The sequence below is a fragment of the Lolium rigidum genome, chromosome 6, assembly GCF_022539505.1.
Source record: "Lolium rigidum isolate FL_2022 chromosome 6, APGP_CSIRO_Lrig_0.1, whole genome shotgun sequence".
Lineage (NCBI taxonomy): Eukaryota > Viridiplantae > Streptophyta > Magnoliopsida > Poales > Poaceae > Lolium > Lolium rigidum.
In genome coordinates, this window is record NC_061513.1 from 132352886 (window position 1) to 132366686 (window position 13801).

At 44.6% G+C, this 13801-nt stretch overlaps 1 pseudogene; it reads right to left on the minus strand.

Moving 5' to 3' along the window:
* Positions 1-222: 222 nt before the first annotated feature.
* LOC124663306 lies at positions 223-2458 on the minus strand (annotated as a pseudogene).
* Between the last annotated feature and the right edge of the window lie 11343 nt (positions 2459-13801).

Genomic DNA, 13801 nt, shown 5'->3' on the forward strand with positions numbered 1-13801 from the left:
TTCACAGTTGATATCCAAAAGAGGATTACATGCCTTCTTGGGGGAAGAACATACTTCAATGTACTATAATACAAGTACACACTATGCAGGTTCCTCGTTCTGTTACGATGGTACAAACATAACCGGCTAACACTAACAAAATAATCTACACTACGTGGTTAATCTACACTACTATGTTACATACTATGTGGTTAATCTACACTACTATGTGGTTAATCTACACTACTTCAGAGAAAGAACATCTAGCAAGCGCTCGATATCATCCCTCACCTGCGATGCGAACCACAGGCCACCACAGCCCAAACATAAGTTGAGAAACGCTTAAATACCATATACAAGCAGTTAACTGAAACTTATAACTGCTTCAGAGAAAGAACGTGTATCCAACGCACAAGACTGAAGACTCCCAAATCCCAATTATATATATTACCTTGTGCACGCGCGCTAACAGCTCGACCAGACGGCTCTTGATCTACCTGACGTGCTCCAGGTTGTGCGTGCTAACCCTGGTGGCCAGCTCGTCCAATGCCAGGTACGCCTCCTTCTCGAGAGCCAACGTCTGGCGCCATGAATTTGCACCAAGAAAGAAACATGGTAAGTTGGTAACAAGCGTGTTTCAGTACTCAGTACTCAGTAATCGATCGATTTGACAAATCTTAAATTTCTGTAGCACAACACGGCCGGACTTTAGTCCTGAAGTATATACCTCCGATTACATGCATTTGCACGTGTGTTCGAGGCAGACCTCGCGCACCTTGAACTCGAAGGGCTGCTTCTTGGCGCAGCCAGGCGTGCCGAGCTCAGGCATTGGCACGTTCCCATGGCCACCCTGCTCCGTCTCGTCTCCGCCATCGGTTGCCAGATTCACGATGGACGCGTCGCGGAAGCATCGGTTACAAATGCAATCTATCGTGGCATGACTGGTGGTAATGGTGACAATGGCGTGATCGTACCGGGAGGGCGAGTCGGGCGTGGAGGAAGGGTTGGAGCCTCAGATAGCTGGGATCGCGGACGAGCACCTCGACGGCGGTGACGATGGCCTTGACGTGCTCGAGGTTGAGGACAATGGCGCGGTCGCGGCCGAGGATGGTGGACGGGTAGGAGAGGAGGGGGTCGAGCACGCGGAGGTCCCGCGCCGGCAGCCCCGTCATCTCCATGATCCGGTGCCGCCCGAACTCCCCCGCCGGCGGCACCACCAGCCACTCCTGGCTCGCCGCCGCCGCGACACCGGTACCGGAACTGGCGCCAGCGCCGGCGCGGGATCCTCCTCCTGAGCCAGAGCCTCGCCTGCCTCAGCCGTCATCAGGGTGGGCGTGGGCTCCCCACCTCTGCGTGACTGCGTCGATATCTGCAGCATTGAAGATGCGAGCGCCCCTGCTGCTCATCGGTTCTAGGACGTGCCGTCGCCTGCACGGCTGCACGAGAGGCCACAATGGTTGGACCGAGGCGGCGGAACAGCGGCTTGGGACCGGAGGGAGGCGGCGCGCCATGGCAGGAGGGAGCGGCGGCGGGGTGGCGGTACCCTAGGTCGGGAGCATGGTGAATCGCTCGGTTTTTGGATCGAATGGCTGCCTCAGCCTCCTCGCTCGGAAGGAAGTGGAGAACGAATATGGGCCAGGCCCAAGGGGCGAAGATGAAGCTCGACCAGGCCCAAGAGGGCGACGACGACGAAATTGGTGGCAGAAAACGGAGGAACTTCGTTCTTTTTAAGTCTCTGTGAGTCGGTACCCCAGCGACAAGTTGCGCTCAGCAAATCATAATCCTTGAATCCATTTGCTTTTAAGGTAAACATAATCTCGCATTGACATTGAATTAGGCATTGACGTAAAGAAGCTCAAATTATATGAGCTCAGTTTACATGATGAATGGCAATCCGTGAATCATCAAATGCCAACAACCCAGAGATTGGTGCATCCTAACCTAAAATCTTTTGCAAAGGTCAAATAGATGGCATGGTACAAGTCTATAAGGTACTCTTTAGTTGATCAAATTAGTAACAGTGTGACACTACTCTCCTCGCCTTCTTTTTTTTGCTTCTTCATACTCTTGCAACTATGAAGACAAATTGTAAACCTCATTAAAATTAATTAAGGAACAACATATTGTGTTTCTTTGAGGAAGCATAGATTAAACTCGTAAAAAACATATTTTTTTGTTGCTCAAACTATGGAAGGGTAGGATTACTTGGAACATACAAATGCAGTAGATGTGCCAACAAAGAGCAGGTGTGCCTGGGATACTGTCACTATGAACTATATAATCACTTTCATGCCTATAATTCGCATTAACAATTCAGCAGATGTTCAAACAGCAAAACAGATGTTACAATGGCAAAAACACAAAGAAGGCAATGCTCTGAAAGCATAGAACAATGACCATTTGGTGAGGAACTAACCAGAGGGATGCAGAGGGTGCACCGGGCACATTCTACTGCTTCATTCTCGTCAGCACTGTCCATGCCGTCAATCAGCCGCCTCACCCGTCCTCCCCCCTTGCATTATTGATACATGATCATAACTTTGATTTTTTGCAGATGTACTAAAATCTAAAGATTTAGTAACCAAATATAGTTTGCAATAGTAAGCGTTGAATTAACGTAAATTTCTTCTCATGCATATGAAACTTTGTAACAGTTCTAAGTATCAAACCGGATGCAATTCTGCTAGGGGCGCAATTGCATAGTAAGAGTGAAGCTATTAAAAATAGATGCACTATCTATCAGATGCAAACATTCCGTTCTTCTTCATATTGCTTGTTTATTTCATCTATGTAAAGATCTAAAGAAATGTGACATGAACTCCATTCGCTTTCTCATACACGTATTGGATTTAAGAGGTACAATTTACCTCAACCTAAAAGGAAAGTTTAAGCAGATCCTTTTTAATCAATTCAGCCAATCCACCACAATTACCTAAAATTTTCACTATGTAACATTGTTTAATAAAACATCATAGTTCATGAGAAACCACTAATTCCAAATCCATCGTCCCTTCCTCAAACAAAATTCCACTCCCGGCTCCTTTTTTTACCAATACATACAATGAAATATATAGTGAACTGCAATCACGCTAGTGATCCATAATATGCACTCATATTAAACCTTATATAATCAACAACTTATCAGGCCTAGGATATAAAATATTTGTAGCAAAGTGCACAACCCGTGGGTAAGAGTAAAGTTTCTTGATTGACCTACTTTTAAATATCGATATGATAGACTTGAATAAAGGAAATACTTTTATATTGAATTTTAGATAAGTACTAAGATGGCCCCGTAGAAGTCGTGTTACTGGTCTTCATATGAACATCAGATTTTGAAGGTAGCAGCAGCAGTAGTAGTAGCAGCAGCAGCAAGAAGAAGAAGAAGAGGGTGAAGCGTACCTGCACAAAACTATTCATATTAACGAAACCTCTTTTAAGTTCGCTAAATGATTCATATTTATGAAGAAAATACTCTTCCCATATTTCGAAATCTTCCACCTTTTTAAGCTCCAGACTTCGTACAACAGTGTGCATCCCACAAGCAAAAAGAACGTCAAAATCCCACAAATACGTACCTTGAATAGGCAATCAAATAATTAGCAATTGGGGATCTTGTTCTTGATGCTCGTTGTGATTTCTCCTCCTTACGGACTTCATTGTGAAATCTAAAAAATGTGGCACAAGTGACTATGTCAAGCAACTTGTGCATGTTCTTTACAGAATAGTGAGCTAAAAGAAGTAAAGAACTTCAGTTCATGGGCTAAATATAAGTTTCAACCCCATTTCAAGTTTTTTCCATCAACCACTATAGATAGATAGTAAGGAAAAGTATAACAAACGATATTTATAACATATGGCGACCATGAACATAGCCACGTCAAAGAGTTGTGCATAAGGCTGATGGGAGCAAAATTCTTGAGACACAGTATATGGATCATGGACTTAGTCAGTGCATAAAACATGATAAACAAAAGAAAGAGCTAGATATGAAAAGGCCAATCAAACACGCGAAAGTATTGATAGCCTGGTTGATGTTCAACCATTTACAATGAAAATTTATTCACATGCACTGATAAAAGTCCACGCTAATTAAATATTCGTTGTATTTGGTCCGGTTTCACAAGAAACTAAATATATAGATCCAAAGGAGCTACAGAAGCCAAAAGCTTATCCTAATAAAATCTGGTTGTTAGAGCTTTCACATATTTGCTTACCAAAACGAACGCCATCAATTAGGAAGCAAAATAAGAGAATAGTTTAGCTTACTGGATAGAATTCCTTTTCCCAACATGAAACTTCAGTTTGGTTTGGAATAAGTGATACTACTTCTATCTAAACTGGTAAGTCTGTATACTGTATCACCTCCAGCAGCCATTCCTCGTCTTGTCTGCAGCAACAGTACATCGTTATCCCAAATTTTATACAGCAATGGTCAGAATCATGACTTGTAAGTGTGAGTCCAATCTGGTTTCATGCATCGTATCAAAATTTATCTAGCACTGTTTTGGCTACACAAGCACCAAGCAATGCAACTACTCGTGCAAGTTCAATATAGATATTTTGATCGAGCAGGCAGTCTGATGGTCCTTACCCTCTGCCTGTACTTCTAGAAGGCAATCCCACGGATCCAGCGCTGATGAGGCACGCGAGCACCAGCGCCGCCACAGTCCACCCGAACGTTGACGCGTTTAGGTGCCTTGGTCCCTGGCGTACAGAAGGTCGGCGCCCTTCCCCAGTTCCCCTGCAGTGGTGCCCGTCCTAAGTGCCTTGTCGAGACACCCCGCGCGGCACCACGCGTGCACCAGGGTCTTGTAGAGTACGACGTCCGGGGGGAAGACGGACTTGTAGCTGTCGAAGAGCGCCTGCGCCTCGCCGGCCAGCCGCTTCCGGGAGAGCGCCCTGAGGAGGGAGGCGAGCGCCACCGCGGGGTCGGGGGCCCCCGCGCCGTAGTCCTCCATGCGGCGGAACAGCTCGGCGGCCTCGGAGGGCATGTCCGCCCGCACGTACCGGCGGATCAGGGCGAGGATGAGGTGGGACGAGACGGGGATGGACCGGGACCGCATTTCGTCGAGCAGGTCCCGGGCGAGCGGGAAATGGTGGTGCTTCGCGAGCAGGTCGATCATTGCGGCGTAGAAGGCGGGGAGGGACGGGACGGCGTGGTGGAAGAAGGTGAGGGCCTCCGGGAACGGGACGCCGCGTCTGAGCGCGAGGAGGCGGCTGAGGAGGTGGAGTGGGAGGTGCGGCGCCGGCGGGGACGGGAGGAGGTTGGCGAGCGTTGAGGAGAAGGTGGGGAGGGGCTCGAACAGCGGGGAGGCGGGCAGCGTGGTCGACGGGTTCGCGCGGCTGTGGTCGACGATGGCCGCGTGGAGCGTGTCCAGGAGCTTGGTTTCCGCCGGCGTCAGGGGCGGAGGCGAATCGGGGGTCGGTGGCAGAGCCGTGGCGAGCGGAGGCTCTGCGGTTGGGCCAGGCCCAAGGGGCGAAGATGAAGCTCGACCAGGCCCAAGAGGGCGACGACGACGAAATTGGTGGCAGAAAACGGAGGAACTTCCTTCTTTTTAAGTAGTGTAGATTTGGTGGAAGGGTAAAATTGTCAGATGAAAATACGTAGGACGAAACCTTTGACCGGAGGAAACAGAACCAGTTCCTCCTTTTTATATAGTAGAGATTCACTACTGCTGTCTCTGTTACTCTGCTGCTGTTATTTCACTACCGCTACTGCTATAAAACTGTTACTACTGATAAACTCTTGCGAGCAAGTCTGTTTCCAGGTGCAGCTGAATTGACAACTCCGTTGTTAAGGCTTTCAAGTATTTTTTGTCTCCCCTTGTGTCGAATCAATAAATTGGGTTTTACTACCCGCGAAGACTGCTGCGATACCCTATACTTGTGGGTTATCAAGACTGTTTTCTGGCGCCGTTGCCGGGGAGCATAGCTTTATTTGGAAGTTCACTTGGATTGATATTGTTCGCTGCAAATTCTCCATCATGGGTAAACCTCGCGATCCTAAAGTCGCCATATTACCATCCACTACAAGAAAAGGTACAACTCTGAGTACCTCTGCTGCTCTTGATTCACCATCTGTGATTGATAAACTTGTTTCACCGCCACATGCTTCACATGCTGGTACTTCGCTGAATCTGAAAACTCTTATGATATTGATAATGTTTCTGCTGTGCTTGATGATAGTGGTTCATTGGGATCCTTTCTAGATGCTACGATTGCTAGGTCTAGACAAATTGAAAATACTGAAACTCCTAATGCTACTACACCTGTTAATTCACCTGAACTTGATTATTCTAGTGATGATCCCGATGAAGATTATGTGGAGCTTAATGATGATCTTATTAATAGATGCAATGCTACTGCTGATGCAAGTAAAATTAAAAGGTTTCTCACACAATATACTGTTAGACATAAGTTATCTCCTGATCCTAAATTTGCCACATCTCCTATATGCATTAAGGATAAAGATTATGATTTTTCTCTTGATCTATCTCATATAGCTATTGTAGAGAAAGCACCCTTTTGTGGTACTGAAAAAGAAAGTGCTGTAGAACACATGATTGAACTTTCTTCTATGAGTAGTTTGTTTTCTGATGATATCAAGATGCGTACTTATTTTGTCGCTAAAATTTTTCCTTTCTCATTAAAGGATGATGCTAAAACTTGGTATAATAATTTGCCTCCTGGTTCTATTAAAAGTCCAACTGATTTGCGTGATGTTTTCTTTCGAAAATACTTTCCTTCTAGTGCTCAACATGTTGCTTTACAGAGAATTTATAGATTTGACCAGGGAGATGAAGAGAAATTGCCCGAGGCTTGGGCAAGATTTTGTTCTCTTATCAGAGCTCGACCTGGACATGATTTAGAAAAGAATGATTTACTTGATATATTTTATAGTGGACTAACCATTGAGTCTAAGGCATATTTGGATAGTTGTGTCTGGTTGTGTTTTCAGGAAAAGAACTCCGCACGAAGTCGAAGAATTATTGGCTAAAATAGGCCGGAATCATGATGATTGGACTACGCTCGAACCAACCCCGACACCAATATTGAAGAAGAGGGGTATGATTAAATTAAATGATGAAGATATGAGGGAAGCCAAGAAGTCTCTCAAGGAGAAAGGTATTAAATCTGAAGAAGTGAAGAATCTACCTCCCATAGAAGATATATGTGAGATAATTCCCCCTACATCCATGATTGAGGTAAATTCCCTTCAGCGCTTTACTAGGGAAGATATTCCGTATTCAAAACCTCCTGCGCAATGCTTAGATGAGTTTGATAATTATATTGTTAAGCAAGAAAATTTTAATATGAGAGTAGAGAATCATCTAATGGAAAATTCTCGAGCTATTAGTGAATTGCATGATATTGTAGAGAGAACCTCCAATGATGTTAAGATGCTTGTTAAACATTTTCATATGGTTCAAACTCAAATTGATCAACTCACCAAAGTGCAAAATGACTTGTTGGGAAATAATTCTAAAGAAAAATATGCTTATGAAGTAACAACTAGAGGTGGTGTTTCTACCCAGGATCCTCTATATCCTGAAGGGCATCCCAAAAGAGTTGAACAAGATTCTCAACAAACTAAAACTAGTGCTCCATCAAAGAAAAAGAAAAAGAAACATAAAAATGTTGTAGAATCCTCTGAACCTGTTAATGATCCTAATAGTATTTCTATTTCGATGCTTGAACCGAAAGTGGTAATGAACATGATAAAGATAATGATAAGAATGATGCTCCCGATAAAGAAGAGGTTGAAGAAGAACCTGAAAAGCATGCTAAAAATAAAAAGTACACTAAAGAAGATTTTATTGCTGAGAAACATGGTAATGAAAGAGAACCTTGGGTTCAAAAGCAAATGCCTTTTCCTGCTAAGAAACTAAAATCAAAGGAAGAAGAACACTATAATAAATTTTGTGATTGGATGAAACCTTTATTCTTGCAAATCCCTTTGATCGATGCTATTAAATTGCCTCCTTATTCAAAGTATATGAAAGATATTGTCACTAACAAAAGGAAAATTCCTAATGAGGAGATTTCCACTATGCTTGCTAATTACTCTTTCAATGGTAAGGTTCCAAAGAAGCTTGGCGACCCGTGTATTCCAACTATTCCTTGTTCAATTAAGAATAATTATGTTAGAACTGCTCTATGTGATTTGGGAGCGGTGTTAGCGTTATGCCTTTTTCTCTTTATAAGAGACTTTATTTAGATAAGTTGATACCGACTGATATATCTTTGCAAATGGCTGATAAATCTACTCGCTATTCCTGTTGGTATATGTGAGGATGTTCATGTTCAAGTTACTAATAACTGCTTGATATTAACTGATTTTGTTGTGTTGGAAATGCCTGAAGATGATAATATGTCTATTATTCTTGGGAGACCTTTTCTTAACACCGCAGGGGCTGTTATTGATTGCAATAAAGGAAAGGTTACTTTCAATGTTGATGATAGGGAGCATACCGTCTATTTCCCCAGGAGAATTGAAAAAGCATGTGGAGTTAATACAATTTCTAATGTGAGAACTATCAAAGTTGGAACTATTGATTGTCCTATATATGAGCCTAAAGAAGAATATCAAACTCTTGTGATTGGATCCATATCAATACAATTCAAGGTAACATGATTGATTTGAGGTTTATTTCTTCTTATGCTATGTAAAATTTATTTGGTGGCAAGACTTGATCAACCTTGTTAACAAATACTTTTTATATGCATAGAGGAGATAAACAACATCTCTCCTTCTTCCTCCACTTGCTCTAGTTGCTGTAGCACTTTTATTTTGCAAAGTTCCTTAGTTATTTAGAGATTTCAAAAAATTTTCTGGCCAGTAATAATAAACTTAATACCCAGAAATGTGCATTTTTCAAAGTTTTCAAAAATTCACAAAAATTATACCGTTGGTCCTATTTTTTGACGAGGCACCTGGGAGCACCCGGGGATGACCAGTGGGGCACCCCAGGGTGGCACCCCACAGGCTGGCGCGGCCAGCAAGGGGGGCGCGCCACCCTGGTGTGTGTGACAAGGTATCAACTTGTCAATGCCTATGGATTGTAGGCTAGGGTTTAGTTGGAAGTAGAGGGTAAGTAGATCTCGAAGGTTTCAGCCGAAAAGTACTCGACGATTATGAAAACTAAGGTTTGTAGACAATGATTCGATCCTTTCTTCGCCCCTCGACTCCCCCTTTATATAGGAGGTGGAGCCGAGGGATTCGTGCTATACAAGTTACAGAGTCCGGGACGGTTTCTAACTCATCCCGCCAGATTACAAATAACACTTCCTATTACAACTCTTGACTTTCCTTGATATATCTTGGGCTCCCGAATCTTCTTATTCTTCGGGTAGTGGGCCTTCGATAAACCCCGGGTACTATCTTCGGCGAGGCCCATTTGGGATGCCTATGTCAGTAGCCCCCGAGATTTTGCTTGAATCATAGAATCAGGGAAAATCTCCACTTGTTTATTTTTATTCGAAAGCTTCAACTTTTTTATATTTCTTCACATAAAATTCTATATTGTACGGGGATAATGGTAGTTGGGGCTAGTTCATCCGACGGATCGGGTACTAGTTAAGCTGCTCTAGTGGCAATCCGCAAAAACCTACTTCAAGATCACGTCCCTGGACATGATCTCGGGATACTGGTGTAAACTTCGACGGTGCCGCTTAAGGTCTTACCATTCCGTCGAGTCCCGAGTCAAATTTATCGGGTACCTAACGCGTCCGTTAGGATTTTTCTTCGTATCCGTTGATACGGATAAAGGTAGCAGAGCGCAGTCTTTGGCGATGCCACGCCCGGCGAACGGATCCGGGGTCTTACCTTCGCAAATTTGCGGCATTCAGAAATTGATCGCAACTTCGGCGTTACGAGAATATATTGTCGAGTGCTTTTTCGGCTGTTGGAATGGCACATTTTATCGAGTCAATTTTGACTTATATTGTTCTCCCGATGGGAGTATATGTAGAGTTAATTATAACTCGAAATATACTCTCTTGCTTTTCTATTTTTCCTTTGTTAATTTCATCGGGCACGCGAACAGCGTTCCCGATGGGAGTAGCCCCCGAGGCTACAACCAAGAACTTGTGCTTGGTTGTAGGCTCAACATTTTAGTCCACCTTGTCGCTATATTGTCATTATTTCCCAATATGATCTCTTTCTTCTTCTTTTTTTATCTCTCGGGTGCGCGAACAGCGCTCCCGATGGGAGTAGCCCTCGAGGCTACAGCCAAGAACTTGTGCTTGATTGTAGGCTCCCGCAATTTCTATATTGTCATACTCGAAATTTTACTTTTTGTCGAAGTAGCCCCCGAGCATTTGGGCAAAAACTTGTATTTGATCAAAGGCTCCCGAAGTATTTAATAATTCTCCCTGTCGCCAATCTTCGTTTATTTTCCTTGTCGACATGCTTCCCTTAACCAAATTTACTTCATCCCTGTTGAATAGTCGTGATTTTTCCGCCCTGTGGGTCCATTGCTTCTACCACGTTGACACGTCGTGCAAGTGGGGGACACACGTCCTCCGCTTTTTCTGGCGCACGTACGGTAACGCCTATCTCAGTAAAAATACCTTTTTACCCTTGTATCTAGGAGATCTTTTTTCACCACACGATTTTTTCATCCAACGGCGCACTGCTTCACCCGATTCTTATATAAACCTTTCTTCAACCTCCGTTCATCCCCTCGCTTGCGCCGCTCATCTGTTCCTCTTCGCAAAAGCTTCCCCTGCGCCCAACTCTCTACGATCATCCGCACTCACGAGCATTGCTCGCCCATTGCCGTTGATGCCACCGCGCACGCGACTCACTCGCCACGGTACTCCGGAATCCAAGATGGCCGCCGAGGATCTTGAGTGGGAGAGATCTAAAATCTTCAACCAGGACATCAACATGCTGAAGAGGCTTGGCCTCATGAAGAAGGAAGACACCATCCGCTTTCCCAGCGAAGAAAGCTACCCCAAGCCTCCAATGGAGTACCGGGTTAGTTTTGTTGATCACCTTATCCGTGGTCTTTCGACCCCAATTCACGATTTTCTCCGCGGCCTTCTTTTCGTTTATGGGATTCAAGCTGCACCGGTTGACCCCCAATTCCATCCTTCACATTTCTATTTTCATCACACTTTGCGAATGCTTCCTCGGAATCCCTCCCAATTGGGCTCTGTGGAAACGCATTTTCTGCCTCCGCCGCAATGGCTCCCACAACGTCACTTATAACATAGGTGGCGTTGTTATCTGTGTTCGTACTGATGTCGATTATTTCGACGTCAAATTTCCTGATTCTGTCCAAGGATGGCGCAAAAAGTGGCTCTACATTCACGAAGAAAGCGCCAACTCCGTTGAACACAACATAGTTCCTTTCGACGGAAATGCCAGAATTCAGCGCCGCCGCTCCTGGGATGCCGAAGCTTCTGAGGAAGAGAAAAAGGCGACAGAGGCACTCATGTCTCGTATTCATCAGCTTCAAAACACTCGAGGCAAAGAGCTGTCTGGTGTTCAAATCACTGCCTACTTCCTTAGGATTAGAGTGCAGCCTCTTCGGAGCTCGCAAAAATCCCCTTTGGACGTACTACGGCAAAAACGACGCCAACGGAATCTCCAACGATCTTTCTGTAAAGGACTTGGAGAAATTGGTTCGAAGAGTTTCTCGACTAGCCAAGAAGGATCCTATTCCCTCCTCTTGTCGAGTAGAACCATACAGTGCTTCCAATCCTCTTCCCGAGGTATTTTGTCTTCTCGAGTTTCTGTCTTGCTCTAAACTTTTCCTTGCATCTCATTGTATTGGTATCTCGCTAATTTTCTTTTGTCGCTATTTTCTTGCAGAATCATCCTACTATGGCTTCCCTTCCTCCTCTTCCTGAGGATGGAGAAGTCGAAGAACAGGCCATCATTGCCGAAGATACTCAAGGTTCTTCTATTCCTGGAAGTGAAGTCGCGGGTTCTCACAAATCTGCGGCTTCTCACGAAAAAGAAGTTGAGTCTGAAGCCAGTGAGTCGACGCAATCCCTTCCTCCTGCTGTTTCTCCAAGGAACAAAAGGAAAAGGACTGATGCCGAGGATTCTGGCACCTCTAAGGTTGAAGAAGTTGTTCCTTCTCATCCGAAGGCAGCTTACGATCCTTATGTTGAATCCCTCGTCAGCTCGTAAGTCGTCTTTATTTCTCCCCTTTTTTTTTTTTTTTTTTTTGTACTCGAAATATTTATCTTGTCTTGCTTTTTATGCTGCCGATTTTTTGATCAACAGTGATGACGAGGAAGAAGTACCAACTACTGACGTGGCTCCTCGGACAAGCACGTCACGTACTGTACTTGCTTCCGACACGCTAGCTGAAGGAGAAGAAACCTCGCCTCCTCAACAAAACGTCGTCACCACTACTCCACCATCAAGCCCCCTTGCTCCTTCACCAAAAAGGACAAGGGTTGAAAAGATTGTTGAACCTGCCCCTCAGTTGGGCAGTTCGTCGACTCTGCTCTTAGATGATGTAAGCTTGTCGACATCTATATTTTCCTTATTTTGTTTTTTCACACCTTTTCTCTTTTTCATGCCGATGTTTCTCTTGCTGTGTTCACCTTGAACAGCCTATGATCAAAGATCTTCTCCGCATCGGTTCCCAATTTATTGGATACCGTGAATATGCTAATAGAGCCGAAGGTAACGACTTTTATACTTGCTGTTTTTCCTTGATTTTTTACTCCTGTTGCTTTTCGCGATTTTGATCTTTCTTCTCTCTCTTTTCCATATCTCGACAGAGAAACTTGCAGAGGCCAACGAACGCGCCAACGCACTTGCTCGAAAACTTGAGCAAAGTGAGGCGGCTCGCAAGAAAGCCGAACTCGCTGCTAGCAAAGCCAAGGCCGAAGCTGATGAAGCCAAGGCGAAAGCTGCTGGTGTCGAGGAACTGCAGAAAAAACTTGAGGATGCTACAGCTGCCTTGGATGAGCACAAAGCTGCGCAAGCTTCTCGTGAAGAAGGAATCCTCAAGCGCCTGAAAACTCAGAGTCGCCGCACTTTCAGTAATTTTGCTGATCCCTTCTATTTTTATGAGAATCGTTGTTTCTTGTCTTTTCACTAATGCTTTGTTTCCTTGACAGCCCAAACAAACCAGGATTTTGATCTGACGAATCCTGTCAATGACCACTGTCCTTGACGCACTTTCCTATACGGAGCTTCATGGATCCGAGATTCGTGAAGGTGTGTCGAATGCTAGCGCAGTGTTGTCGGCATTGTTCCCCTACTTCTTCCCGAAGAAAGAGGAGCCTGCGACTTTCCTCAACCTTGCCAAGATGTTCAATACACCGGAAGACCTTGGACTGAAGATGCGCCAAGAAAATATGAAAATTGCTGTCGAAAGCACTGTCGCTTTGGTTGCTGACAGTCAACAGGCTGTTGATTGGACGAAAGTTGGCGACACCGAGCAGATAGAGCAATCAAGATGGAGGTCGTTGATTAAGGCAGCCAAGCCCAACACGAAGAAGATCTTGGCCTATCTCGGGATCAAGCCAGCGTCGACTCCTAGCTCATCAAGGCCGGAGGTCTAGTTGCATGCCTCTTTATTTTTCTTTCTATGTTTCTTTTGCTCTTGTCGCCAAAGTAGCCATTTGGCGACACGTACTTCCTTAGCTCCACTGTAATGCCTTTGTAATTATTCCGAGAGATCAATGAAAACTCTATCTTTGCTTGTTGTTTGATGTTGTCTTGTTTAAATTTCAGTTGATATTTGATAACTATACTCCATCTTCCGCTCCTTCCGATGTTTCGCCTTCTTCTTCTCGTGCGAGGAGAACTTTTGCTGATACTGCACCTGTCGACGATACCTTGTCG